The sequence below is a fragment of the Dendropsophus ebraccatus genome, chromosome 4 (assembly GCF_027789765.1).
Source record: "Dendropsophus ebraccatus isolate aDenEbr1 chromosome 4, aDenEbr1.pat, whole genome shotgun sequence".
NCBI lineage: Eukaryota > Metazoa > Chordata > Amphibia > Anura > Hylidae > Dendropsophus > Dendropsophus ebraccatus.
The window spans coordinates 106,468,839-106,493,792 of NC_091457.1; the positions used below are offsets into that span (position 1 = coordinate 106,468,839).

Genomic DNA, 24,954 nt, shown 5'->3' on the forward strand with positions numbered 1-24,954 from the left:
GCCGGTTGCCAACTGGCTGAAAAAGTTGGATGCAGCCCTAGGGAGTCTGGGAAAACATGGAAACAGCCTATGGCCGGCCGTGTATGTGTTTTCCAGGTAGCCTTAGGGCTGCATCCAACTTCTTCAGCCACCGGTAATCAATTGCGGAACAATTGGCCTTGTGTGAGGGCAGCCGCACTCTATACAGTGTTAGGGTGACTATTTATTACATTGCATGTTGAGGGGCTTCCTGAGAGGGGACCCCACATAACCTCAGTTGGGATCCTCAGATCTCAGAGGGTTTTCTAGATGGTAACAGCTATCCATAATATGATAGGGAATCATTATACAAGGAACTCTGAGATTACATGAAGTATGTGCCCCCTTCCTAATACTCACTCCACCCCCTGCAATCCATCCTAGAACTTGTCTCTAAACTTCATGCGGAGGGTGTGCATGACGTCACCGGCTACACGACCAATCAGCGCTGGAGAAAAGTTCTCGCATCCTTGAAGTAACGGGCTTGTGTGCTGCCTCCTGCGCCGCGGAGCATGCCGGGAAGTGTAGTCCGCCGCTGAGGATGCAGGACTACAATCCCCGCAGCCCATATAAAGAGATTGTGCTGGGAGGAGGGGGACAGAGCCGGGGAGAGAGGAGCGGAGAGGGGAGCATGGATGCGCTGCACGCCTGGACTGTGTGGAGCAGCAGCGGGCAGGTACTGGGCTCCTTCCGCCTCTAGACGGGCTGCTTGTGGCTATAGCGGATAGCGGTGCATGTGGCTCCCAATCCTCTCCCCTATAGATTGCATAGGGACAGTCCCTGCATCCTAGCCCCGGCGTGTCTGCAGATACCTGCTGCATCCCCTATAGCCCCAGCATGGAGGGCTTATACAAGCGGGGGCTTCCTGTGTCTGCTCTCCTGCTGCTACATGGTGTCACCCCACCCCCCCCTGTCTGCTGCCACTGACCCAGGGTATATGGCTGGGGGCAGATGTGCTCTGCCCTGATGCTGCAACAGCTGGGGGCTGGGAAAGTTGGGGTGGTTGCTGTGGGCCATGGGCCCCTGGCTGGCATATGTGTTTAGGATACTGCTGTATTGGTCCACTGATGGGTACAGGATACTGCCGTATAGATCCACTGATGGGTACAGGATACTGCTGTGTAGGTCCACTGATGGGTACAGGATACTGCTGTGTAGGTCCAAGGATGGGTACAGGATACTGCTGTATAGATATACTGATGGATACAGGATACTGCTGTATAGGTCCACAGGTGGATACAGGATACTGCTGTATAGGTCCACAGATGGGTACAGGATACTGCTGTGTAGGTCCACTGATGGATACAGGATACTGCTGTGTAGGTCCACTGATGGATACAGGATACTGCTGTGTAGGTCCACTGATGGATACAGGATACTGCTGTATAGGTCCACTGATGGGTACAGGATACTGCTGTGTAGGTCCAAGGATGGGCACAGGATACTGCTGTATAGGTATACTGATGGATACAGGATACTGCTGTGTAGGTCCAAGGATGGGTACAGGATACTGCTGTATAGATATACTGATGGATACAGGATACTGCTGTGTAGGTTCACTGATGGATACAGGATACTGCTGTATAGGTCCACAGATGGGTACAGGATACTGCTGTGTAGGTCCACTGATGGATACAGGATACTGCTGTATAGGTCCACAGATGGGTACAGGATACTGCTGTGTAGGTCCACTGATGGGTACAGGATACTGCTGTGTAGGTCCACTGATGGGTACAGGATACTGCTGTGTAGGTCCACTGATGGGTACAGGATACTGCTGTGTAGGTCCACGGATGGGTACAGGATACGGCTGTGTAGGTCCAAGGATGGGTACAGGATACTGCTGTGTAGGTCCACGGATGGGTACAGGATACGGCTGTGTAGGTCCACGGATGGGTACAGGATACGGCTGTGTAGGTCCAAGGATGGGTACAGGATACTGCTGTATAGGTCCACCGATGGGCACAGGATACTGCTGTATAGATATCCTGAGGGACCTCTTGGTATGTGGGTACATGATACTGCTGTGTAGATCAACTGATGGGTACAAGATACTGCTGTGTAAATTACTGAGGGACCTCTTGGTATATGGGTACAGGTTATTGCTGTGTAGGTCCATTGATGGGTACAAGATACTGCTGTATAGGTCCACTGATTGGTATGGTATACTGCTGTATAGGTCTATTGATGGGTTCAGGATTCTGCTGTATAGATCCACAGAGGGACCTCTGGCTATGTGTTTATAGGATACTGCTGTATAGATTCGCCTAGGGTCCCCCCCCCCTGTCGGGGGGAGGGACTGCTGTCATAGGTCCCCTAGTGGGCCGGTGGATGTGAAGTGTATTTAGGGGCCTGCTGTAGATATAAGGACTTGCTGTGTCCGATCAGGGACCTCTGACTGCCACATGGGAATAGGGCACTGCTCTATAGATGCTGACCCCCTGTCTGAGACATTATACGTGGGTGGATGTTGATTGTTGAAGCATTAGGAGTTTATTTGGTTGATATTGGAGCAGTGAAGGGTTAATATGCAGGCAGGTGCTCAGGTGGGCCTTGTGCTAGTGTGCAGTATATAAGGGCAGTGTATTATGCTGCAAGGCTGGCCGTGCCTGCTCTCTGATCACCTTGGGTGTTTTGGCCGTCATCTAGTGTGATGTGTCTTTATTTTGTGAGTGTTTAGGACTTTGTCCTGTATTTGCATTCTAGGTGTCCGGCTTTTCCTGTATTCGTCTCTTCTCAGGAATCCTGCCATCAGCATGTTATGTCCCCTTATGTGAGGAGTTGTGGTAACCAAACTGTGTATCCTGTATCCAAGCACCTTTTGTCTTTATATAGTCCCTAGGTTTACATGGAGTATTACAACCATTGCTTTATAGTCGTGGTCTCCAACTATGGCTGAACTACGACTCCTACCGTGTACTGACAGCCTGTAGATACAGGTTAGTGGCCACTGCTGTGACATTAGTATGCAACTGCTGGGGGACACTATCAACAGGGGTCTGTTAGTACAACCTTTGGGAGGAGACCTGGGGTGGGGGGAGCACAGGAGAAACTATGTACCCCATACCAAGATGGCCCCAGCGGGATGTACACTTCTGTCCCTGAGCTGCAACACAGCATTGCAGTGAGCTGGATCACTTTGCATTGTAGGATATCCATGAAGATGGGAGGATACCTCTAATGGTGTGATCTGGATGGATCCCAAAAATGCCAGTATGAAGAAGTGTATAGTAATATTGTAATTTCCATCCTCCTTCAGTGAAGGCACACTAATGCTCTTGGAGCTGCTCACCAGATTGAGGGGACCGGCCATGCTCCTCCCTGAGCCCCCACTAGCAGCCCCTCAGATGGGGAATTAGTGGGTTCTATGGTCTGGAATAGTAATTCTTGTTCTAAATTGGCCATGTCATGGTGATAGCTGAAGCCTTCACCAGGGCAATCCCCTGGTTCTCAAATGGATGATAAGCGAGACTCGTATTATTCAGATAAAAGCCTCTAGAAAAAAGAAAGTAAAATGGTTAAAAAAATGTTCAGTTTTTTTTTTTTTGTCTGTCCGGGTCTATTGTGCACAATCATTTTGTGAATCCACAAAGAGGTAGGTTGTCTGAGAGAAGGGTAATGCACACTGATGTATGTCCATAAGCCATCCGCATTTTGTTAGTAGCCATTGATTTCTATGGGCACGTCCATGCTATGGATCACCCATCCCTAGGAAATGTGTGACAAGGTCCATACTGTTTTTAAAAAGGGGGAAAAATGCATAAGTACCTGTAATAAAACTACTTGATTTAGATTTAACCCCATAATGTTCACATCTAGCGAGTGGATCATTGGTGCCTAGTGGTTTAATCTTGCTACTAAAAATTGCTTTTCTGCTGCCATGGGTAACTGAAGAACTATAGGGCTCAGCATGCCATTGGTCAGGGTAGCTTGTGCTGGGAAAGAGTCAGCTGTTAGCTCTGCAAGTACAAGTTCCCGATTTCCCAGTCTGTCTTGTACACAGATCGGCTTCTTGGTCTCTCTGCCTCTTTCCTCCTCTCTCTCCGCACTCCTCCTGATTTTTCTATTTATAGGATCACAAGACATTATTGTAACCAAGTTGAAGAGTATATTTTCATTCAATCACCTTCCTCCTCTGCATTCTGCACCATCTGGAAGGCTGCGCACACTCCACTGGTTTGGATAACTACATCTCAGTGCGGAGGTGAAGAGTAAACTTTGCTCAAACCTCCGAGCTTCTTCCTTGGGGCACATGCTTGGCTTCATGATTGGAGTTGCCCTCTGCCTTGGATGTCGTCATGGTGCTATGTAGAATCAGAACTTATGTCTACAATACTTAGGGGAGGGGTATTCACCCTTAAAGGTGCAGCAAACTGCAGCATCTTGTAATGGTTTTATAGGAGGGGCGGCTAATACCAGTTGCTTGTGTACTTAACTGGAGGTTTGTGGTAAAGTGGTCATAGAGGGGGCAGAGAAATGTTGGCCATTACAGGTTACTACGGTCGCAGTGGCTGATAAGTGATTGTTAGTTTGAATTTAGTTGTGCAGCAAATGGTGGGGGGGGGGGGATACTGTATGATTCATGGAAACCTTTAGTTTGCTAAAATCCAGCACTTTCATGATTGTGTTGTATCAGATGTGTCTGCATCCCATGCATGTAGAGGGGCTCGCGCAACCCAGTCACCATGCAGTCAAACACTTCTATTAAACTTTCTTACTGAATGACAATGAGGCTTGTGGCAGCATCTGTGGGTTGTGCTAGGATTTTTTTTTTCCGATTGTAATCTGATTTGAACATACCCTAAATGTTTATCAGAATGGTTTTCCGGGATCTACACATTCCTACGAAACTGATTTCTTGTATGGAATGTAATGGCGAGCGACACACCAACTATTGATGGTTTCATGATGCAGTCAAGACAAACTCCTATGAGTAGTGCAACAGGGGTGAACTACAGGACGTCAAGGAAGCAGAGAGAATCTGCTGGACCTGGTTGTGACCAGACACGTCCCAGGGTTGTATTGTTAGGGAAGGGTATCTAGGAGCTGAGAGCTTCACTAATCTCTCTTAAGCACCTCAGGCCTGCAGGATCTTCAAGTGAATGTTCATGGTTCTACTGTAGCATGTTCTGAAAGCCAACAAGTGTGTTGAATCCTTTATGTGCATACAATGATGGCAAAAACATGCTTTTTAGATGCAAAACAAGTACCGTGTACTTACTATTTTGGCTGGCATAATTGGTCATAAAACTATCAGGCAGGTTGTAGGTAAAAAGCAATTTAACCCTCATATTGCTGGGATTCCTCTTATATCCGTACTACACCACCATGGGCCAGGCCTGGCTCACACATACTATGCTTCAGTAGTAGTATGAAGGTAATATTTTTATCACCAGACACCCTATACACAAAGATACTAGCAATGATGCCTCTACATAATGCATAATACAGCTGCACCAAGATTCCTGCCATTACCATTACAGGCCATAAAGACCTAGAAGTGATTACAGTGCAGTTACTGTATATCCAGTGACAGGTGACTTAATCTCTGATCAAAGTTGTTCACTTTCCCTTTTCTTATATCTTGCCAAGACTTCTCTATACAAACTGCCAAATCTTTGCACTTTTTCCACCTCTAGGCCCCCAAATGGTAATAATGCACTCCCCTCTATTAAGTAGTTAGTTTCTCCCATTATGCTTTTGCCCACCAGTAGGTGAAAAATGGTCATTTAGTAAAGTCAATGGGAGATACAGAAGCGGTGACCTGACACGTGGTGAGACGTTTTCATATCTGTAATGATGGACTTTGACTGTTTGAAGCTCTTGGTTGACACAGTAAAAGGTTTTTTGTTTTTCTGTGGCTACATTACGGCTGTGTAAATAAGAGGCAATATGGGCTTTTGATTTAATGTCCTTTAGCTGGAGAAACCATTCCACTTAGCAAAGACTTTCATTTGTTGAAATTTCTGCAATTAACCGGCTATGTACACAGGCAGCGTGTTTGTGGAACTGATCATCTGTTCTGTGCCAGTAAGTGGAGTCGTCTCCGCAGCAGGTGCCTGGATTTCTGGAAGTCCCCATTTTAGGTGGATAAAAGAGTCTGCAATAAATCTCTCTATTTTCTAACAATAATTGGAGAAATTGTATCAATACCGGTGCAGCGTTAAGTGGCACAAGATTGGTGCACTCATTCTCTGAAGAGTTGCTATCTGGTTCATTGGGGCATTGGCAACTACCTTATCCCCCTGCTTGGTTATAGTAAATGGGGTTTTTCTCTGACTCTGGGGCATTGCTCTGCTCAGGAGGCCCTGTATTTGGGAATAAAGGGTTATTTTACTAATTTTTAAAATCGTATTCCCATTTAAGAACTAGGACTCCCTGTGTTTCTATACCTTCTGGTACAAAGATAAGAATACCCCTGTAAGATAGAGGCTGGCAGAAAACTAATGTGGAACATTCACTGTTGAAATACTTTGCCTAAAACTCATCCCCAGCAATTCTACTTGCCGTTTAGAAAACCAGGGTGAAAACTAATGCCATCTTCCAGTTGTCAACAACAATTCCTTCCTGAACAGAAAGAAATGCCAAAAGAGCTAATAAAGCTTGGGATGGAGATGTCCCTCTGTCATGGTGGCCATGCTGGAATCAATCTTTCCCTGACTGTACTGTTTTTCAGTGGAGGAAGGTACAGGAAGTGTAGTGTAGTCCCTGCTCCCACAATCGCTACTATCCCATATCCCCAGTGCTGAGAACTTCCAGAGACCTTTGTATCCATATGTGTGATTGATAGCAGACACCCTGGCACTATAAGATGCCGCATTAGCTGTACCGCTGTACAGGTGGATAGACTCTGGACTTTATAGACACTACTATGTGAGGTCTTTGATTGTCAGTACCCCGTTACTATTACTTTGTTTTGCAGACTTTCTATTTTGCTGAATGAATCCACACAGGGCATATGATGTGGCTTGTTTGCAGAAAATCTGCTACGTATTACATTAGCAGAAATGTGGGTGAAATGTTAACAAATCTAAAGAAAATCCCCAATAGATATGCAACATTTACTATATGTTGCATATTTATTGCACCTTTGACTTCGATAGGGGGTAGTCAACACCCAGCAGATCAGCTTTTGAACAGTGATATGCTTTCAGGCACCAGCTGTATGAGAAGGTGCCAGCTGTTGGCAAAAGATCTGCAGAATTGGCTTTTGTCTCTATCTGGACCTGCTAGATTATGAGACTTTCCGTGCCCTAGTATTAAATCTTTACTGACCAATGTGTAGCCCGTCCAGAATCAGTTCTATTTGCTGGTGTCGTGCAGAAGAACCAAAAATTATGAATTGGTCATTACCCAGGGTCTATTTTTAGGCTATGAATTCTAGGAATGTAATGCCATAAATAGGAGACTTAGAAAATCTGTGCCAGTTACTGCTGCTGTTCTGTACAGCTGCATCCAGTGTGGTAACATTGAGGCAGCCGTGTCCTCTCACCATTGTCTGGAGAACCTCCATACAGGTTCACTGCCCTATGCTGGGGTCCCATTCCTGAAGGATATTCAGAGACTATGACTGATCATAGTGTCTTACAAATCTTTAGGCATCATCATATGTCAGACACTTTATTGCCTGATGCTTTCTTTTAGTGAATGGAGTCATTCCTGTTTACATTCAGAGGCTGAAAACTCATTGCACACTAGTGCGGACTATGGCTGTGTGCACAGGCCCTAATGGCATTGGCTGCTTACTGATAAATGGATAGCTTTGTCTGTATGAACTACATTAGAAGACAGTGGAGGTTGGTGAAAAAGCCCCATCTCTCTCCTCCAGTGTTTTATCCCAAGAGTGTGATTATGAAGGTGTTAACCAGCACTCCAAAAGCTACTAGCATGATATGCTATTTGGGGGGGGAGGGGGGTACATGGTAGGGCTGGGCGATATAAACGATATGCCAAAATATCGTCATCAATTTGGTTGACGATATAGATTTTTGGCATATTGTCATATCGCGATATACCACGGAGTGGTAGTGAATAAGCTTCTCACTTACCGCTCCGTGGTACCGCGCTGCAGGGCCTTCCGTTCACGCATCGTCAGCGCGCTGATGCGTGTGACGTCAGGTCTCCCAGTGCATGCTGGGAAGAAGACGCGGCCCGTCTCGCCTCGAGGACTCCATCAGCCAGCCCTGCAGGAAAGGTAAGTAGCAGAGGGGTCGGGGGCGGCAGATGGCTATGGCATGGGGCTGATGATGGCCCTGGCTGGCTGGCACATGAAATGGCTGGAAAACTGAGAGGGGAGATGACTGGCACTGTGGGGGGGGGGGGGCTGATTGGCAACGGGGGGCTGATGGCTGGCAAGGGGGGGCTGATGGCTGGCAAGGCGGGTGATAACTGGCACAAGGGAGGGCTGATGGTACAGGGGAAGGCTGATGGCACAGGGGAGGGCTGATCACTGGCACAGGGTGGGCTGATGGCACAGGGGAAGGCTGATGACTGGCAAGGGGGGTGATAACTGGCACAAAGGGGGCTGAAGGCATAGGGGAAGGCTGATCACTGGCACAGGGGAAGGCTGATGACTGGCAAGGGGGGGGGTGAGTATACACACAAAAATTTTTTTATATATCGTGATATATCGTTATATCGTGCATGCATCAAATTATATCGTGATATAAATTTTAGGCCATATCGCCCAGCCCTAGTACATGGTCATGGACCTGGGGATGGGTGAGTGGGTATGTTTGTTTTTTTGCCACGCTCCACACTTTTTGACAGGACAGAAAAATAACTGCTACAAAAAACCTATATGGAAATGGAGACAAACGAACTAGAAGTCGCGTGGGAAAAAAAATGAATGTGAACAGCCCTTGTACATGGGCTGTAATAAGGCTGGGTTCACACTAGCCTAATAAGGAGGTATAGTTACGGTTTCCAGTCCCGGCCCAACTGTGGGTCCTAAGATCGCAGTCAGGCTGAGACTTGTGGTCATTATACAGATGTAAACCTAAGTCCTTATTAGGCGTGTGTGAACACAGCCTTGGAATCTGTGAAGCATGCACACTGTGAATTAGAAATATATTGGGCTGTAACATGGTGATGTCCTCTAACATCCGGCATTTATGGCATTTTACTCAGAATTCAGTAGAAGCTGGATATTTGAAGTACTTTTAAAACCCATTGACTGCCTGACTCCTGATGCTGCTTCTATGCGTCTCTGATCCTCATCCTACGTGGGTTTTATTCTGTCATTCTGCATTGTGCACAACACTGGAGCACAGAATCATTTGCCGCGTCTCAGGTGCCCTTGGCCTTGATGTGAAGTTTTGTACATGACGCTGCTCTGGATGCTATTGGTTGTCGTCAGATGCTGCTGGGTGAACCTGCTTTGGCGCATGAATCGCTCTCCTGACCTCTTTGTCCTTTATGAGTTAATGTTTCAATGAATCCAGCACCTGAGGTGACTTTTTCAGCCGAGTTGTGTTTACTAATGACTTGTTAATAAGGGGCCATTTGATTCTATTTTGTTCCACTTGGGTGTCTTCCTATGCACATAGTGCAGCTGTGTATATAAAGTAGATTTTTTTTTTTTTTCCCCCCCCTCCTTCCTCCTACAGTTTGCGCTGATGAAGATTTGTTTCCAGATTAAATTGGTGTTTGGTTAAATAGGGCAGGCTACTGTGCTTCATATTTACTCTTCGGGAAGGAGGCTTTAAATCTAGCTGCAGTGTGGCATCCTGTATATGGTCAGTACTTGATAGGGCTTTTTGCATTCTCATCCTTCTAGCCAGAATCCTATGCTGTGAAGAAACATTTTGCACCAAAATTTTTCAGAGTTGTAGCTTCTAAGGTATTTTCCTTTTGACTACTCTAAGGATGTTCCTGACTGGATAACCATATTACTAAAATGAGATCACCCCTGTGATCAGCAGGTATGAGCCAAGGTTGTTGGCCACTTCAGAGGCAGCACAGTATTCCACATTGCTGAGAATGCATAAAGCCCCTATTACACAGGGGCTTTTACATGTGCCAACAGAGAGTGGGTAAGTGCAGGGGGGCTTCCTGGACGATCTGAGCCCACAGGAGATAAAGGCGGTCTGATGCCACCGCGCCTATTGCCTGGAGCCGCAGTAGCAGATCTTTGCTTTTTTAGTAGTTTGTCTTTCAACATGTTGAAAGACAGCGATCAGCCAACATTGTTCATATTTGCTGATCGTTGCCTTCTATCACATAAACTCATTATCGGCCAAATATGGCTGATAATCGCTTTGTGTAATAGGGCCTTAAGGTGGCCACACACATTAAATAGAACTAGTTGGATAATTGAACAAATGATCATCTTTTGAGCGATCATTCCCAAAGCTGTGATATATCTTCCACAAATGAGGGGGATGCCTTATTTTTGAAGGGATGCCTTAGTTTAAATTATCATGTAAATCCTCCACTATGCCTTATTTTTGGAGGATGTCTTATTTTCGTGAAAGCACTGTATATACACAAACTCCATACTGGCTACTTATGGCCTAGGACCCTAGGTAAAGGAAGTGTGTGCCCATACACTTTATATACTAGTCAGCACTAACACATGCTCTATACTACATATGTCAGTGGAGAAAGGGGTCTGATTTGATGGTTTTTCACTGCTTGACCCTTTTATTTTCAGAGAGAAGCTGGTGCCAGAGTGGTCTGGATGTAACTTATCCCTCCCCATAAAAAAACACATTACTATTAATCTATGCCAGTTTTTCTTGGGGAGGCTGTGAGAGAACTGCTGTTTAGCTGACAGCTGTTAAAGGTGTATAGGCATCTTCAACAACAAAGTTGACAGGACCAGCCGCCTGTCTAATTTGTATGGGGACTTCCAATGCTCTGACAGATGGTGATGTTGGTGAAAAGAAGGATCAGACATGTTGGATTGGACAAAAAAAAGAATCTTTAGTTTTTCCAGAAGATGGTGGTTAATGAGTCTACTTTCATTTGGTTGACAATGTTGATAGACTTTTCTTAAAGCCCTATTCCACAGGTCGTCAGACCGGTCGTCAGAGGAGCAAACGAGCGCTCGTTTGCTCCTCGTTTCACCGCTCGCTGCCGCCGCTATTCATCGCGGCTGCAGCGAGCGGGTGAGTGCGGGAGGGGCGGCGGGGAGCTGCGGGGGGGCTGCTCGGAGGATCGCTGATCGTCCGGGCAGCCCATAGGATACAGCAGCGTCTGCTGCTGATGCTCCTATTCAACAGAGCGACGGCAGCAGGCTGCTATATCAGTCGCTTGTTTTTCAACATGTTGAAAAACAAGCGACTGCAACGATCAGCCGACATGAGCGATGTCGGCTGATCGTTGCACTCTATTCCATGGGACGATTATTGTCTGTATCGGCCGAATACGGACGATAATCGTTCCGTGGAATAGGGCCTTTAGTGTTGTCCATTTCCATCAGTTTTAATGTGTATGTGCCCTTAAGTTCACAGGGTGAAGTAGACCTCATCCTTAACATGGATATCTCCTTCGATGGTCACGTGTCAAAATTGGGCAACTCCTGTAAAGTATCCACTTAAAACCCAATTTTTTTTTTTACCCGAAAATGGGGCAACTTTACATTAGTAGATGTGCAGAATCTGGGTCCATGTGTTAGCAACACTATGGGAGAGATTTATCAAACATGGTGTAAAGTGAAACTGGCTCAGTTGCCCCTAGCAACCAATCAGATTCCACCTTTCATTTTCCGAAGGGTCTGTGAGAAATGAAGTGGAATCTGGCTCAGTTGCCCCTAGCAACCAATCAGTTTCACTTTACACCATGTTTGATAAATCTCCCCCTATGTGCCTATAATTCCTCCTTATGCGGGGCCAGCTTAAAAAGGGGTTTCTATTTTAAAGTGGTATCCCCTGTCCACACGATAGCGGATAATTAGTGGATCTGTATGGACTAATCACAAAAACAGGACAAACATCCCCTGAATGAACAGAACAGCAGAGCATATGCCCAACCAGTACCATCTTGATTCTCCACAAGGCTTACAAACATTGTGAAGTTAAGGCCCTATTATGTGGAATAATGATTGGTTGATAATCTTCCCGTGTAATAGAAGGAAACGATCATCACACCTGAACAATGTCTGCCGATCGTTGCTGTCCTGTCATTCAACATGTTGAAGGAGAAACGACAGGAGCAGCAGCAGCAGACCACTGCTATCCTATATGGGCTGCCCGGACGATCTAGGATCACCCGGGCAGCTCCCCACGGCCTCCCCTGCACCTCCCCGCTCGCTGCCGCCGCATGTTATCTTGCAACGCTCATTTGCTCCTCAGTCGCCCCGTGTAATAGGGGCTTTAGATCTTCTGCAGCATTTGGAAAGCCTGTGGTCTGCTGTCAGGTAGGAAAATCAGAAGTCCCACCTTCAATACGGTGGACTGTGGCTTTAGCCAGTATTTATCACCTTATTCACACATAAAATAATGCCCAAATAGAGTCCTAATTTTGAGTGATAATAAAACAAGTGTGGTTAGGTCAAAAAAGTTTAATACTTGTAAATCAGAATGTTAATTATTTGGAGGTCATACTCCATTATTATGGCGGTTATTCTATACAGTTTGAGCACTGTCAGCCGTTGACTTAAGAATTTCCCATTGAATTTAATCTAGCGCATTACTACAGTGAACAAAACACCGTAATCACTGAACTCAAGGAGATTAGTGAAAAATTCCAATGAAGTACTCAATCGAGTCTCCACTGATGCCCCCAAAAATTTAAATATGCAAAACAAGAGTCCGTGGAGCCTCGGTTGCAAGTCTCAAAACACGGGATAGCCAGATATCTCTAGCCTGTTGCCACTGGGTGCCTCCATGATGGGGAGAGCACCACATCACCGGGTATTGGAACGTAAATAGGGAAACAATGGGGTGGCCCCTTTTTGTCAATGTCTAACTCAAGGTGCGAGTATTGCGATCATGACTAGGGCAGGCATCCATCCACAGACAGCTGTTTCGGGGTATTTGCCCCTCCTCAGTGTGGAGCATTATAACATTGAAAATACAGCTGTACAATACAGAGCCTAAGGGTTGTAGCTGTCCTTTCCATCATACAGTATCTTTGTACATTAATTTTAAGGCACTCCTACACCTTCAGTAGCTGTCGGCTAAACGTTTGTTTGACTGACCGCTATCTCTACTGTTCACCGTTCATATGTTCCAAATAGGGAGAGGGTCCCTCTTGTGTTCTGGTTTTCTTATTAGGCCTCCTTACAATTTATAGTATTCTTGTACAAGTTAGTTTTTCATGCAGATATTCATGTACAGTGTTTATATTGCTTAAAGAAATAAAAAGACCTTTCAAAACAAATGGGAGAGAGGGGAGGTAAGCCGCTGCCAGACTGCGCTGGCGACTGCTTATCTCCCTGAAGACACAAAGTTATGGGGAGCCTTAAGACTATAATTAGATATAATCTTGTTAACTTTGTGTAGACAGAAGAAGAAAAATTACATGATGGCTGCCTATGGCCATGACTAGGTGGAGCTCCCTGCACAGTTGTACACTGAACACGGTAATATACCAGTATACAGTAGTTGCCTAGTGGTGTTGGGTTTGTGTTAAAGGAGAAGTCCGGTGAAAAATTTTATTAAAGTATTGTATTGCCCCCCAAAAGTTATACAAATCACCAATGTACACTTATTATGGGAAATGCTTATAAAGTGCTTTATGGGAAATGCTTATAAAGTGCTTTTTTCCCTGCATCAAGGCTTCACTTCCTGAATAACATGGTGATGTCACCACCCGACTCCCAGAGCTGTGCACACAGGGTGATTTGTATAACTTTTGGGGGGGAAATACAATACTTTAAGGGGTAGTGTGGGGTTTAACATTTATTCACTAAATAACACACATTACAAAGTTATACAACTTTTTTGTAATGTGTGTTTTAGTGAAAGGCCCGCCTTCCCCGTGTCCCCCACCCTGGAAGTGTGGTGCAGCATACTTATTCAAGTGCTGTCCCTCAGGCTGGCCCCTTCTGCCACGTCTTCAGCTGCTCAGCCGCGATTGGCTAAGCATAACTATGCTCAGCCAATCCCGGCTGAGCAGCTGATGATGCAGCAAGAGGACTTCTCCTTTTAAGCTAAAATTACTTAATTTACTTAGGTCTACCGATTTACTATGGATAATTTTTACATAAGCAGCTGGTTAATGATCATGGCCTCCTGTCACCCGACTGAGAAATAGAAGTAGACTGTAGAAGGTCTTCCTTCCAATGTTTCTTCTATGAGGAATTTATTGGCAACAATGTATCCAGTGTAATAAAGAAGGAAAAAAATCCTAAAATGTCCTTGTGGAATCTGATGGCTGGATTGTGCAATTTAGCTGGAAGCGAGTGTGGTGTGCGGGAATGATACAGAAGACAGAAATTATTTGTATTGCCAAACCCAATGAGTGTGAAGATTACTTCAGATGTCTCAGGAGATGAGAAATATTTAGGTACTTGACTTCTGTGATTTTTTTTTTTGAGTCCGTCGGGTAGAGCTTAACTACTGCAGACAGCCCTGTGTTGTATCTGTACCAAGATGAAAGCCTCGGGCTACGTTCACATTGAGTAGTTTTTCAGGACTATATATTAGATCTATACAGCCGCCCCCATAGACTTCAATGGGGCAAAGTGTGCTGCAATTACGGTCCGTACAAGAGCTAGTCAGTATTTTTGCCGTAGCAATTTTTGCATGTTGTGAATCCATAAAACTACAGACAGTGTACACACTCCTCTTGTTAAAAATGGTAAGATTAGAACACAGAAATGTACACCTACCCCAGAGCAGGCATAGATTTTCACTTTCCGGAAGGACTACTCTCCAGTTCAAATGTGGTTTAGAGTTAAGCTCCTTGAATTTGAATGGAACTGCGCTGCAATACCTCACCCAGACTGGGGACAGGAAGGGTGCTGTCTCTGGAATAAAGTGTTTTTCTAATGCTGGATAACCCCTTTTAAAGCCATTTCCCCTTCAACACTGGGCTCCTGATCAGTGGAAAAGCAGGGCTGGCATCACCAAAGTCCTTAGAAGATAATGTGACTGTGCAGTACTCTGCAGAATAATCTGAATAAAACTTGACTTTGCTGCTTTATCTGCAATTTATTGGGCAAAGCACCACATTCATCCTCAGGCTGTGTGTAGTATTACAATTAGCTAAAACACCCAAACTGAGCATATGTGAGGTATTGCAACTTGGTTCCATTGATGTAAATAAGGGTCCATTTACACAAAAAGATTATCTGACAGATTATCTGCCAAAGATTTGAAGCCAAAGCCAGGAATGGATTTGAAAAGAGGAAAAATCTCCGGCTTTCCTTTATGACCTGATCTGTTTATTGTCTGTTTCTGGCTTTGGCTTCAAATCTTTGGCAGATAATCTGTCAGATAATCTTTCTGTGTAAATGGACCCTAAAGCACAGTTCTAGTACCACACACAACCTGAGAACAAGTGTGATGTTTTGTTCTTCTAAGTCTGGATAAACCCTTTAACGCAGCTTTGTTATTCAGGCCCACTGGTTCAAGCATTTCCGCCACCACCTCTAGGTGACTGTTATATGCTCAATAACTGTAAATGGGCCTCATTCACACGTTCAGTAGTGTTTGTGTGTGTGTGTGTGTGTTTTTTATTTTTTTTTTTATTTTGGGGTGGTGAATATTAAGTTAAAGTGATCCGTATTTTTATGGACGTTTCATTTGTTACGAATTAGACACTTCTGTAGACTTCTATGGGGCATAGATGTCTGTCTATATATAGTTTTATCGATCTGCAATATGAATAATAATAAATAATAATAATTTTTATTTATATAGCGCCAACAGATTCCGCAGCACTTTACAATACTGGGGGTACATACATAATCAGACATTACAGAGATATACATGTAATTATCCATATAGCCCAGTAGAAATCATCAGTGTGCCCTAAATTTGTCCATAATTGCAAACTCACAATTGCGTATAAACGTATGGAATGTGTGAATAAAGCCTTAGGCCCCCTTCACACGTCCGTGTCAGTTTTTACTGTCAGGAAATCCTGATCAGGAGACCTCAAATGTTATCAGGAAAGTATCAGGATTTCCTGACAGTAATCCGTTTTTACCTTCAGGAAACCATCAGGAAACCATCAGGAAAAACCTTCAGGATTTCCTGATGGAAGAAGTAAAAATAGGACATGATGGGAGATGTAGTTCTGTAAACTGGATGGCCACAGCTTGCAGAAGTACAACTCCCATCATGCCCGTCTGACAGGTCATGATGGGAGTTGTACTTCTGCAGCCTGTGGCCATCCAGGTTGCAGAAGTACAACTCCCATCATGACCTGTCAGCAGGGCATGATGGGAGTTATACTTCTGCAACCTAGATGGCCACAGGCTGCAGAAGTACAACTCCCATCATGACCTGTCAGCAGGGCATGATGGGGGTTATACTTCTGCAAGCTGTGACCATCCAGTTTGCAGAACTACATCTCCCATCATGACCTGTCAGATGGGCATGATGGGAGTTGTACTTCTGCAGCCTGTGGCCATCTAGGTTGCAGAAGTATAACCCCCAACATGCCCTGCTGACAGGACATGGTGGGAGTTTTACGTCTTTGGGGGGGGGGGGGGGGGGGGGGGAGGAGGGCGAGAGCAGTGATCTCACCTGTCCTGGTCTTCTGCCGGGCTGCTGGGTGAGCGATCGGGCGGGCGAGATTCGGGGGCCGCCGGTGCTGCTGGTTGGGGGGGGGGGTCGTCCGGGGGGGGGGGGGGTCGTCCGGGGGGGGGGGGGGGGGCCGTCGGGTGCCGCCGAGCGAGGGGGCCGAGCAGGGGCCGCCAACCTGAGGGCTGGTGCGGCGGCGGCAGCAGCAGGACCCGGTGCACACCAGGACGCGCGGCACCAGGGAGCAGGAGGACGGAAGAGTCGGGTGCAGGGTGAGTTGTGGGGAGAGGGGTATAGGCGGTGGGGGGTGAGAAGGCAGTCCGGAATCACGGGCACTTTCCTGATGTACATCAGGAAAGTGCCCGTGATTCCGGCGCTCCCATAGACTTCTATGGGGGCGTCCGGGCCGGAATTCCGGACAAAAATAGGACATGACCTATTTTTTCCGGATCATTTTTCCGGAACGGACACCCTTCCGGAGAAATCCGGAAGGGTGTCCGTGCCTAATTAAAGTGTATGGGTCCGGAAAACCGTCCGGATTTCCTGATAGGAAATCCGGGTGGTTTTTCCGGACGTGTGAAGGGGGCCTTAGATTTCCTATTACTATAGTAGCAATCACACATGTGTGTCCTTGGAAGCCTATCGTTATCGACCTCAAATGTTCACTAAACCTAAAATTTTAGAGTATTTTCCAATCTTGAAGGGAAAAAAAATGCAAGGACAAAATGTGCTACACATTCATTAATTTTAAAGTTTAAAATGCCTCTTGAAAGGGTATACCATAGAAAGTTGTATATTTTATTATAACTTTGTATTTTCATCTGTGGACAAAACTGAAATAGTGATGCAACAATGTGCAGTTCAGTGTTTTAGTAGACAATGTTGCTGATGTCCTGTACTTGGCTATCTTCAGGATCTCAGGGTTCCAATCAATCCTGTGGCTGTATACGTGGTGGCAGAACTCCCGTCCGATGATAAAGCCCCAAACTGGAATGCAACGTCTAATCTCTGTAGCTTCTGTTCAGCACCATGTGATGCTCTAATAAAAGCTTTTATTTATTTTGTAGCTTCCAATAAATGATACAAATTATTTTTGGCTGGTATGTATGGGGTACAGGGTTATGTATGGGATGACATGGCGCACGGTGCACTATAGTGCCTGGTTCTTACCATGGTTCATGATGCATAATTAGATGTGAGATGCCTGTTGCCCTGGGACTCGCTATAACCAGTCACTTATAGTTTATAATTTCATTATTTTAGTAAAGAGCTAAATATTGATGACTTGTCAGTGGTAACAAATGGACCATTGAGTTTATTTTTATGTATGTATTTATTTCGTTCTTTGGGTGTTCCCTCTTGTGGACTGTGACCTGTTGGTGAAACTGCTTTAGCAGTATTGGCGGCACAGAGCATCCTCTAATAAAGTGTTTTGAGGATTTCCTTAGCATTTCACATAGTCTGTGCATTATGTATTGCCACGGGTGTTCTTTGCAGGGTATATACTCTCATGACCTGTTGGTGGGCCTTGATACCTTGAGTTAGGGAACACCTGTTACAATGCATGCTAGCATTAGAACAGACATAAGACTTGGGGAAGCAGCCTGTGTCACAGTGACTCCGAGCCTGTGGGGATAATTGTGAGACTCCAGTCCCTCTGCTTCACTGTGCCCCAGCCACTGACATGAGCAGCTTCCTTTTTAGGATTTTTTGCAGTATAATCTTTATGTGTAATAGGCCCTAACAGTGGGGTGGAGTTTACATTAGAAGCTCAGATAGTAGACAGGGGGGAAAGAAACCATGCAGGGCAGCTCACAGTTTAAAGAGAAAAGGGAGAGTAGATACAAGGTACTCTGCTGGAATCATGTAGGATGTAGATAAAGAGAAACTAGAGCTTATACAGTATTTTACAGCACTATTGATCTACAAATGTAGGCAGTGGACCAGTGCTGGTTGACTTTGGCTTTAAAGAAAAAAACTGATCTGTCACTGATTCCCATTCCTCATGACTATGTAGTGTGTATGGATGTAGAGTGAAAAAGAGAATAGTTAAGAAACCAAACACCTCCTGGCTCCTAATATCCGGGACACTGCTGGTATTAATATCTGACTGGCCAAACTGGAATAGATGTAATTTTGAGAAAATAGAGCAAATGTTTTAGCCAGTAAAGTAGAGCGAGGGCTGGGATTCTGCTGGGATTTTATCAGGGACAGTGGAAGCAGAGCCTTATCTTCAGGGTATCTGGGTCTCTGAGGCTGAGGAACAGGTTTGTGGGGGTGACAATTCATCTTTTATTGCCGCTATATATTGGTGCTGTGTATACCGTGTTACTGTATCTTTTTCTATGAAGGTAGGCCAGTATATGTAGGCTCCTGCTATAGACCTATGCTGGCTGCCCAGGATGGCGCATCGAAGCTGACTTAACATTCCATTCCCATAAAGCACTGCAATAGAGAATTCTGTCTATACGGACCCCTCACCTCTGCCCCCTGCAGGTGAGATCCTGTAGCAGAAAATTATATATATGTGTTTGGGCACCCCTATTAATCTTAATCATTTTTAGTTATCAAAATTTGGGTTTTCGCAACAGATATTTCAGTTTGATATATCTAATAACTGATGGACATAGTAATTTTTCAGGATTGAAATGAGGTTTATTGTACTAACAGAAAATGTGTAATATGCATTCAACCAAAATTTGACAGGTGCAAAAGTATGGGTACCCTTTAGGGATGGTCCGAACCTTGGTCGGGTTCGTACGAACCTGAACCCTCGGAAATGATTCCCGCTGTCTGCCCTCTCCGTGGAGAGGGTGGATACAGCGGGAGGACCGCCTGGAAAACTGGGATACAGCCATAACCATAGGCTGTATCCCAGTTTTCCAGGCGGTCCTCCCGCTATATCCACCCGCTGCACGGAGCGGGCAGACAGCGGGAATCTGATGCCGGGCGTTCGGGTTCACACGAACCCGAACCTCGGCAGATTCGGACCATCCCTAGTACCGTTATCATTTTCTTGATTTGAATACTCCTAACTACTTTTAACTGACTCTTACTGAAGCACTTATGTGGTTTGGTAACCTCATTGAGCTTTGAACTTTATAGCCAGGTGTATCCAATCATGAGAGAAGGTATTTAAGTTGGCCACTTACAAGTTGTTCTCCTATTTGAATCTCCTCTGAATCTCCTCTGAAGAGTGGCATCATGGGCTCCGCAAAACAACTCTCAAAGGATCTGAAAACAAAGATTATTCAACATAGTTGTTCAGGGGAAGGATACAAAAAGTTGTCTCAGAGATTTAACCTGTCAGTTTCCACTGTGAGGAACATAGTAAGGAAATGGAAGACCACAGGGACAGTTCTTGTTAAGCCCAGAAGTGGCAGGCCAAGAAAAATATCAGAAAGGGAGAGAAGAAAAATGGTGAGAACAGTGAAGGACAATTCACAGACCACCTCCAAAGACCATCATCATCTTGCTGCAGATGGTGTCACTGTGTATCGGTCAACAATACAGCGCACTTTGCACAAGGAGAAGCTGTATGGGAGAGTGATGCGAAAGCAAGCAGTTTCTGCAAGCGCACCACACAGTCGCCTGAGGGATGCAAAAGTACATTTGGACAAGCCAGTTTCATTTTGGAAGAAGGTCCTGTGGACTGATGAGACAAAGATTGAGTTGTTATGAATGGCGGCAAAAAAACACAACATTCTAAGAAAAACACTTGCTACCCACTGCACAATTTGGTGGAGGTTCCATCATGCTTTGGGGCTGTGTGGCAAATGCCGGCACCTGGAATGTTGTTAAAGTTGAGGGTCACATGGATTCCACTCACTATTGGCAGATTCTTGAGAATAATGTTCAAGAATCAGTGACAAAGTTGAAGTTATGCCGGGGCTGGATATTTCAGCAAGACAATGATCCAAATCTACTCAGGCAGTCATGCAGAGGAACAATTACAATGTTCTGAAATGACCTTCCCAGTCCCCAGACCTGAATATCATTGGACATTTGTGGGATGATTTGAAGTGGGCTGTCCATGCTCGGCGACCATCAAACTTAACTGAACTGGAATTGTTTTAAAAAGAGGAATGGTCAAAAATACCTTCATCCAGAAACTCATTCAAACCTACAGGAAGCGACTAGAGGCTGTTATTTTAGCAAAAGGAGGATTTACTAAATATCAATGTCACCTTTCTGTTGAGGTGCCCATACTTTTGCACCTGTCAAATTTTGGTTGAATGCATATTGTACATTTTCTGTTAGTACAATAAACCTCATTTTAATCCTAAAATGTTACTTTGTCCATCAGTTATTAGATATATCAAACTAAAAAAGCTGTTGCAAAAACTCAAGTTTTAATAACTAAAAATAAGATTAATAGGGGTGCCCAAACTTTTTCATATGACACTATAAATATTATATATATATATTATATACATACATACACACAACGGGGATCCCAATATTATATAATATATAGTAAAGGCAGCTATCAACAAGGTACTAAACATCAGAATGGATGCACAATGGATCAGCAAATGCAGACAACAGATCAGTGAAATAATGAAGACAATAAATCTTAAAGCTGGGTTCTGGCCTGACCCACCACATTGCAGCCTTTCTAAACACTTGTGACATCAGGCAGTCGCCTTTCCATGAATCCAGCCTACGTTTCCATTCTGTGTAGGAAGCGGAAATGCACAGCACATGGCTGAGTGGCTTGGCCAACCATAATGGACTATTTATAACTCTTTGGCCTCCTGTTTGTGAAGAGCTGTCGCTTGTCATAGTTCCCCTATCTCCGGTGACTGATAGAAAGGGTTACAGCAGTTTAGCTCATGTCTAAGGGAATTAGGCCGCGGAGTCGATGCTCTCCGTCTTTTGCTCGCTCCCTGTGACAGATTGTGGATAACTGCGTCCTAGTGACAGACTGCAGTGCTGTCACCTGGAAGCACAGATCAACTCTCCCCATCTGCTCCAGCTTTAATCAATGCGTCCGTATGTGTAATGTTCTGCCCTGGAGCTGGATCTGGTTTTGACCTCACTGTAAGGCAAATATGGAAACCTCATCTTACCTGTTTGAACTGTGCAATCTTTAGATTTAGTTGTACTGTTGCTCATTCATTTGTCACCCACTTCCCCTACAAACCTTAACACACAAAGGGGTTGGGACACCTTTACAAACCTTTTATAGGACTACAGTAATACAAGTCCCTTAAGACGGCCATATACCTTCAATAACTGACCAAACAATCATTCAGCCGACTGTTATCTTCCCTGTCCTCCCCATACATATAGTTTGGCACGGCTGAACATTCCTGTGCCCTCTATAGGAAGGGGTAAGCCAGAGCAGCTGCAGTGGCTTATCTCAAAGAACAAAAGGATTGGGCAGTGTTTCCCATTACGCCCGATCCCTATCTCCAGGGCCGGATTAAGGTTGGTGGAGGCCCTGGGCAACAATTTTGTTAGGGGGGGGGCCCCCCCATTTTCTTCCCCCACAAATAAACCATACAGTGATCTATACAGGTGGCTGATTACTGTAGGGGACTTAGCACCTACCCCTCCTCACTCCTGTCTGTGTGGCTCAGCATCCTCCTCTGTTGTGCATATGATGGTCCCTAGAGGCTGCAGTCCAGAGGAAGATGCCAGGCTCTAGAGACAGGATGGGGGAGGGGTGAGCATCGCGGTGTGTTCCCACTTAATTCAATGCAAGAACACAGCACTTTAGCACTTTTTGTGCTCTTGCCCCCTGTGTTAGCCACCACAGCAGCATATGGAGTTGTGAATCGCAGGCAGAACCTGGACTTGCAAGTCTAGGTCCCATCTTCAGTTCCCAACCATATAAACTACCTGAAGCAGTAAAGAGCACAACGTACTTAAAGGCTGTGTATAATCTATAGCGGATATGCTACATGTGAATATACCCTAAGGCTCATGGCATGTATATAGCTGCACACAGGCTACATGTCATATGCTGCACACAGGCTATATATACACCATATGCTGCACACAGGCTATATATACACCATATGCTGCACACAGGCTATATATACACAATATACTGCACACAGGCTATATATCATACGCTGCACACAGGCTATATATCATACGCTGCACACAGGCTATATATCATACGCTGCACACAGGCTATATATCATACGCTGCACACAGGCTATATATCATACGCTGCACACAGGCTATATACCATACGCTGCACACAGGCTATATACCATACGCTGCACACAGGCTATATACCATACGCTGCACACAGGCTATATACCATACGCTGCACACAGGCTATATACCATACGCTGCACACAGGCTATATATCATAGGCTGCACACAGGCTACATGTCATATGCATAATATATATATATATATATATATATTGCACACAGGCTATATATATATATATATATATATATATATATATATATATATTATATATGCCCCCATAGTATATGCCCCCTGCTCTGATATATGCCCCTATAGTATATACCCCTGCTCTGATATATGCCCCAATAGTACATACCCCTGCTCTGATGTGCCAATACAAAACAAAACCTAATACTCACCTGATCTGGGCAGATGACAGGTCTTCTCCTGGCTCTTCTCTGTTCCTGTCAGCCACTGTGACAGATGCTCCAGCATGCTCCATGATGTCACATCCCTGCTGGAGAGATCAGGTTTCCTTGCTGAGGTCCCACGCTGTCCTCTTAGTGAGGGGGAGGGGCAAGGGAGTGAGGACCTCTGCAGGAGACAGGAACCCGGAAGCTTGACAGGAAGAATCCATTCAAAGACCCACCAGGGGGGAGTCTGAGCCTGCTGGGAGGGAGATGCTTACACAGGATTAACCCTACACCTCCCTCCCTGGACAGCATGCAGTGTGACCAGTGCTGTGTCCAGGTAGGGTTTCCACATGCTTTTTGTGCGTGGGACTGGCTGCCAGACACCACTTCTGGGTTTGGGCTGGTGGAGGCCCCCTAGTGGTGGAGGCCCCTGGGCACGTGCCCCTTGTGCCCTCCCTTTAATCTGGCTCTGCCTATCTCCACCAACCGAATCTGTTGATGGAGACTTGGGAGATGCCAATAAACTGTTGGTGGGTTTAGCCATCAGTATAAAGTGTATGGGGACCTTACCGGGGTTGGCCACTTTAGAGTAATATTATTCAGTGTACCGTATTAGTAGGTTTGCCTCTTAGCTAAAATCAGACTCCCCCCCCCCCCCCCCTCTCCACCTTCCAGGCTGTGCTTCCCTGCTCTGTAGTAAGTCTGTCCATAAGATGGCCGACCATGGAGGCGCGTGTGACCATACCCCGCCCCCTAGTGTCCACCACTGAGCCTCTGTATGCCTATGGAGGACACAGAGGGCCGGGCATGGTCACCTGTTAGCGTGCTCTGCTGGGATGATTGACAGGCAGAGAGGCCACTGTTTTTGTTTAGTTTTTTTTCCACTGGTGTACTGCAATGAAGGAGCTGAATACTCCAAAAAAGTAACAGATGTGAATCTAGCCTTAGTTTATAGGGAAATTAACATTATGTATATACATTAGCTTGCTAAGGGAAGTGCTGTCTTTACTGGAGTCTCTGTACAGTCATTTGCTGTAGGATTCATTTGCATTTTGGGATCTCAGTTGTGTGGTTAGCGGGGTCTATGCACACTCTTGCTGACTTCTGCCAGTAACAAACTGCAGAATCTTTAAAGGGAACTTGTGACATAGGTTACGCTTCCCTTCCTGAGGCCACCATAGCATATGGGCACATGCCTTGTTTTTTGGTGACTTGTCCTTATGCTTTGATGTACTGTAGGTTACGAGGATGTACAGCTAAAAGTATTTAGTGTATGGCTATAAAGAGTCACTGGTGGTCCTGTCGGCTCTCCATGATTGACAGATTTGTCACTATGTATAGCAATGAGTCAAAATCTGTCAATCAGTGATAGGCAGAGCTTGTGGCAGTGGAGGCTCTTTTCTGGCTGTGTGTGCTTTCAGGTGTAGGTTTATATTACATACTCTACATCCCAGTGGAAGGGTCTTTTTACACACTCTGATATCTGACCAGTTTTATTTATTTTTTTTAAGACCCAAGCCAGGAACACACTGTTAACAGGACAGGTCATAAGAGACTGAGGGGGGAAATTTATTAAGGGTTTTGCGCCTATTTGTAGGTAAATAATTGGAATTTTTAGCCAATTTTTGGTCTAAGTTCTATTTATGAACCAGTATTCGACAGGTGAATATTTTTTAGATGCGACTTATTTTTAATCTGCCTGTTTTAAGTATTCACCTAAAAGTTCATAT

The 24,954-nt window shown here is 45.2% G+C and overlaps 1 protein-coding gene across 1 annotated transcript in view; it reads left to right on the plus strand.

The window, feature by feature from the left end:
• The first annotated feature begins 623 nt into the window (after window positions 1-623).
• Window positions 624-24,954, plus strand: part of ITPR1 (inositol 1,4,5-trisphosphate receptor type 1) — a 104,933-nt gene continuing 80,602 nt past the window's right edge. The window contains exon 1 of the mRNA XM_069966637.1: window positions 624-694. The gene's annotated coding sequence lies outside the window, so the exon portion shown is untranslated. The remainder of the gene's footprint in view (window positions 695-24,954) is intronic.